Here is a 6,139-nt window from a genome sequence, read left to right as displayed (position 1 = left end):
AAAAACTTCCAAGTGCTCAACGAAACCTCTTTTTAAATTATTAACATCTACTTTATCAGCAATCAAAGATGGGCTTCAAAGTTATTGTGAAACTGCCTATTCTAGAGGTGGCGTGAATCAGATGTGGATACTTAAAAATTCCAAAGATCTTTTAGAGTACATACAATCTAACTCTCTTTCATATTGTAACAGTGTTAAAACATTTGACTTTTCTACTCTTTACACAAGTATTCCACATTCCAAATTAAAAGACGAAAGAGTTGGTATTACTTTGCTTCATAAAAAAGAATGGCCAACGTAGATACAAGTATCTTGTCTTAGGGAGGGATAAATCATACTTTGTAAAGAATCACTCTGATTCAGACAAAAAATTCTCTGAAACCGATATTATCAAGATGCTTGATTTCTTGATTGACAACATATTTGTAACGTTTGGAGGACGTGTTTTTCAACAGACTGTCGGCATCCCAATGGGAACAAACTGTGTCCCTCTACTTGCCGACTTGTTTCTTTATTATTATGAAGCTGACTTCATGCAGGAACTTCTTAGGAAGAAAGATAAGAAGTTAGCAATATCCTTTAACTCTACTTTCCGCTATATAGATGACGTTCTTTCACTAAACAATTCAAAATTTGGTGACTATGTGGAACGCATCTATCAAATCAAATTGGAGATAAAGGATACTACAGATACAGTTAAGTCGGCTTCATATCTTGACTTACATCTAGAAATTGACAATGAGGGTCGGTTGAAAACAAAACTTTACAACAAAAGAGATGATTTCAGCTTTCCAATTGTGAACTTTCCATTTCTAAGTAGCAACATTCCAGCAGCACCTGCATACGGGGTATATATCTCCCAATTGAAACGATATTCCCGTGCTTGCGTTTCCTATCATGATTTTCTTGATAGAGGGTTACTGCTCACAAGGAAGCAATAAACCAAGAGTTCCAAATGGTGAAGTTGAAATCACCCCTTCGTAAATTTTACGGACGCCATCACGAGTTGGTTGACCGTTATGGAATAACCCTTTCATGAATGTGACCTACCGAATTAGACTATTTACCGGATTTGTAATCACATAAGCAACACAACGGGTGCCACATGTGGAGCAGGATCTGCTTACCCTTCCGGAGCACCTGAGATCACCCCTAGTTTTTGGTGGGGTTCGTGTTGTTTATTCTTTAGTTTTCTATGTTGTGTCATGTGTACTATTGTTTTTCTGTTTGTCTTTTTCATTTTTAGCCATGGCGTTGTCAGTTTGTTTTAGATTTATGAGTTTGACTGTCCCTTTGGTATCTTTCGTCCCTCTTGTTGTTTAGATAAATACTTACGACATCAGAAATTATTTTTCATACAAAATTAGTTTAACCGCCGATACATCATTTTCAATCCATCATACTTTGCATTGGCAAAAGCCAAATTGTCCGGTATGGAACCAGTCTCAGATTAACAAAGGGAAGTAATTTGTTTAAAAAGTTTGTAATAACAGAATCAAATCGGACCAAACATTTTGCCTTATTTTGCATTAGAAATGCACAGAAGACTAAGTTGATGATATACATGCATTGGTTTAAGAATGGGATAAACATTACTTTTAACGAGTGACTCACTTTAAATATTGGTTTTATCGTGCAAAAAAACAAAAAAAGAAGACAATTTTCATTCCAAATGTAATTAAGATTAATTGTATCGATGTATACCACCAGGACCAGTGCATCTATCCATTTTCAATGATTTTAATCTGAGGAATCTGCTCTAATTTCTGCATGATGACATTTTCAACCTTTCAAGCAACTGTGAAGTGCTGCAATATATTTTTAAGCAGCACATAAACAGTTATTAGAGAGGTACTTTCAGCTGAAACGAGAAAATATATTAGTTTTGAAAAAACACTTTATACACTAAATCAAACATTTCAGTATCTCTTTTTATAAATTTTTTTTAGTGTTATAATATTTTTTTTGAATTTTACATTTGTTAGAGATACATGAAGTACCGATACCTTATCTCGGCCTCGTGTTTCTTGTTTGTACACCTGATTTCTCTCACAGTCTATTAAAAAATAAACAGGGACTAAATTTAAAGTCAGTCCGGAGATTTAAAAAAAAAAATGTGTTCCAGGGTTCACGTTCCCCTTTTCTTGCCCACTCTTCATGTTCTTTGTATGTACTTCATGTCCAGGTAAATGAAATGTGAGGTGAATATCAACTAAGGTGTGATCAAGTATAAAAAATCAAATGACACTCTCTCTAAAAGAACAGATATTATGAAACCATATAACATTTTAGTTCCAGGAAAATATCTTAAGAAGGTGGAAATAAAGTTATGTTATGTTTGTTCCAAAGAACTTATTACCATTCAAAGACTTGTTCCAGGGGGAACAAGTATTATGGGAACAACAATCATGTTCACACCACTATGAGAATAAAAAGTTTTCTGGCTTTTGGCTTCAGTTGGAAAAGTTTTAAGATATGTCATACACTAGATGTGTAAAAGTTAAATGCATTTTGTGTTTCAGAAAGATAATTTCTACAGATGGATTCAGCCATATACATTATTAGATAAAGAACTTGTGTATGATGAATCTTGAAAAATAAGTGATGAAAACTGCATTAATATGACCTCAATTGGAGATATAACCCAGAGCCCAGAGGTGGATTTAAGGGGAGCAGGGTGTTATTTCTGAATAATTGGTGGAAAATAAAGGGAACACAGACGGATCAACCCATTTTAAAAAGGGGTTCCTAACCCGGGACAAAAAGGGGGGATTATGTAGGGAACACAAAATCTTACCGCTTTTGAATCCGCCACTGTGGAATCACTGAAGAATGACTAGAGAGGGCCCCTACTTTATGAAAATTTCTAGATCCAACCGGGTCTGTGATAAATTTAAATCTAAATAAGCTATTGTTATTTATTACATTAAGTAGGTCAACAGCTCATCTAGCTAATAAATATATTGTTGTGCCTTTTTATGTATATGGCTCGTTGTAGATTAACATCTAAGAAATAGTTAAATTCATGTTTATGATTTGTGTCATTATTGTTTCATTATTGTAACAATTATAAAAATCATTGTAATAACGTATTTAAGCACGTGAGATTCATTGCTATAAAAAAAAAACAGCTTACGCCCGACGTCTTGTGTGGAAGTTTTATGCAATAATCATAAATAGTTTCTGAGGAAGTTTTAAGCAATAACCATTTATTGTTTTTGAGACACGGCGGGACATGTGAACCCCCCCTTCCCACCCTGTTTTATTTTACAAATATCACTAAAATAAAATTTTGAATCAAACCAAAAAGTATACAGATCTTTAAATTAGTATAACAAAGAAGTGTGTACAGTTTCAAGCAATAATCATAAATTGTTTTTGAGCTACGGCGCGACATGTAAAAAAAACCCTCCCCTTTTTAACAAAATACTCAATAACTCAAAAATAAAATTTTGAGTCATCACCACAAAGTATACAGATCTTTAGATTAATATAACAAAGAAGTGTGTAAAGTTTTAAGCAATAATCATAAATCGTTTTTGAGATACGGCGCAACATGTAAAAAAACCCTCCCCCTTTTAACAAAATACTCAAAAACTCAAAAAGGAAATTTTGAATCATCACCAAAAAATATACAGATATTAAGATTAATATAACTAAGAAGTGTGTAAAGTTTTAAGCAATAATCAAGAAACGTTTTTGAGATACGGTGCGACATGTGAAAAAAAGCACACCCCTGTTTTAGTTACAAAGTGCCGTAACTCAAAAAGTTTAAATCTTATTTTTACCAAAAAGTATACAGATCATTTGACCATCATAAGAAACAACTATATGAAGTTTCATGAAATTTGGATAAGTCGTTCTCAAGTTACGGTGCGACATGTTTACGCCGGACAGACGGACAGACGGACGAACAGACGGACGGACACCAGACATTTGTATACCATAATACGTCCCGTCAAAATTTTGACGGGCGTATAAAAAAACCTTTTAACGAGGCGTATATCGGTTTATTAAATATATCTTTTTAAACTAAGAAGTTGGTTTTACTTAATTTAAACAAAACATTAAGGTATCTTACACTTTATCTATTTCATAAATAAAAAGCAATATATATATAATTATATATCGTTACAGTTTATGTATAGAGGGGAAATGCATACTTAAACCCAGTGCCTACTTTGGTGTTTGTACACCTGATTTCTCTAATATGACCTCAATTGGAGATATAACCCAGAGCCCAGAGGTAGATTTAAGGGGGTGCAGGGAACTATTTCTGAAAAATTGGTTGAATATAAAGAGAACACAGGCGGATCAAGCCATTTTAAAAAGGGGTTCCTAACCCAGGACAAAAAAGGGGGGATTATATAGGGAACACACAATCTTACCGCTTTTGAATCCGCCACTGTGGAATCACTGAATAATGACTAGAGAGGGCCCCTACTTTATGAAAATTTCTAGATCCGCCAGGGTCTGTGATAAATTTAAATCTAAATAAGCTATTGTTATTTATTACGTTAAGTAGGTCAACAGCTCATCTAGCTAATAAATATATTGTTTTGCCTTTTTATGTATATGGCTCTGATCTGGTTGTAGATTAACATCTAAGAAATAGTTAAATTCATGTTTATGAGTTGTGTCATTATTGTTTCATTATTGTAACTATAAAAATCATTGTAATAACGTATTTAATCACGTGAGATTCATTGCTATAAAAAAAACCTTTTAACGAGGCGTATATCGGTTTATTAAATATATCTTTTTAAACTAAGAAAGTTGGTTTTACTTAATTTAAACAAAACATTAAGGTGTCTTACACTTTATCTATTTCATAAATAAAAAGCAATACATATATAAAAATATATCGTTACAGTTTATGAATAGAGGGAAATGCATACTTAAACCCCGTGCCTACTTTGGTGTTTGTACACCTGATTTCTCTAATATGACCTCAATTGGAGATATAACCCAGAGCCCAGAGGTAGATTTAAGGGGCGCAGGGTTCTATTTCTGAAAAGTGGTTAAATATTAAGAGAACACAGGCGGATCAAACCATTTTTAAAAGGGGTTCCCAACCCAGGACAAAAAAGGGGGGATTATATAGGGAACACAAAATCTTACCGCTTTTGAATCCGCCACTGTGGAATCATTGAAAGTTGACTAGAGAGGGCCCCTACTTTATGAAAATTTCTAGATCCACCAGGGTCTGTGATAAATTTAAATGTAAATAAGCTATTGTTATTTATTACGTTAAGTAGGTCAAGAGCTCATCTAGCCAAAAATAACAACTAAATGCATTTAATACCTATCTATTATATCTATTATACTGACAATAAACAAATAATACAAATAAAATCCTATTTGGAATTTTCATACCTTGATAAACTCGTAATATAGTGTAAATCTCAAAATATATAACTTCCATTTTCTACAGACTGTACATGATATCAAATGTCCTTCACATAACATGTGACGTATTTAATCACGTGAGATTCATTGCTAGAAAAGAAAACCCTTTTAACGAGGCGTATATATCGGTTTATTAAATATATCTTTTTAACTAAGAAAGTTGGCTTTATATAATTTAACCAAAAATTAAGGTATTTTACACTTTATCTATTTCATAAATAAAAAGCAATATATATATCAGTTTAAATGAGAAATATATGATTAAAGACCGTGCACTCTTAAGTTATATGTTTGAAGCAAGCGCATAGGTCATCATATATACGTCTTGAAATTTCGAAGTGTCGGCATTTCACGAAAATAAACGCAATTGAGCTAATTTTTGGTGCATGTGGAAGATAATGTAAAAGCCTTTAAAAATAATACCGTAATTCAATGAACAAATAAGTTTTTCATAGAGAAATATATCGCTACAGTTTAAGTATGCAGGGAAATGCATAGTTAAACCCCGTGCCTACTTTGGTGGTCATTTTTACGCACGAAATGCTGACTTTTACGCCAATAATTGATATATATATATATATATATATATATAACTCGTCTAAACATCAACCCAAAAATGTTAGATCTGTAAATTTGAGAGCCCAGATGGTCGTGTGGTCTAGCGGGACGGCTGCAGTGCAGGCGATTTGGTGTCACGATATCACAGTAGCATGGGTTCGAATCCCGGCGA

At 33.3% G+C, this 6,139-nt stretch overlaps 1 long non-coding RNA gene across 1 annotated transcript; it reads right to left on the bottom strand.

The window, feature by feature from the left end:
• Positions 1-1,660: 1,660 nt before the first annotated feature.
• On the bottom strand, positions 1,661-5,921 carry LOC143059334 (uncharacterized). Its single transcript, XR_012973473.1, has 2 exons — positions 5,377-5,921; positions 1,661-1,861 (listed from the first exon to the last, which is right to left on the bottom strand). It is a non-coding gene; the product is annotated as an uncharacterized LOC143059334 (long non-coding RNA).
• Positions 5,922-6,139: the final 218 nt, after the last annotated feature.

This window comes from Mytilus galloprovincialis, chromosome 14 (assembly GCF_965363235.1).
Source record: "Mytilus galloprovincialis chromosome 14, xbMytGall1.hap1.1, whole genome shotgun sequence".
In the NCBI taxonomy this organism is placed as follows: Eukaryota; Metazoa; Mollusca; class Bivalvia; order Mytilida; family Mytilidae; genus Mytilus; species Mytilus galloprovincialis.
This window is presented reverse-complemented; position numbering and strand designations above follow the sequence as displayed.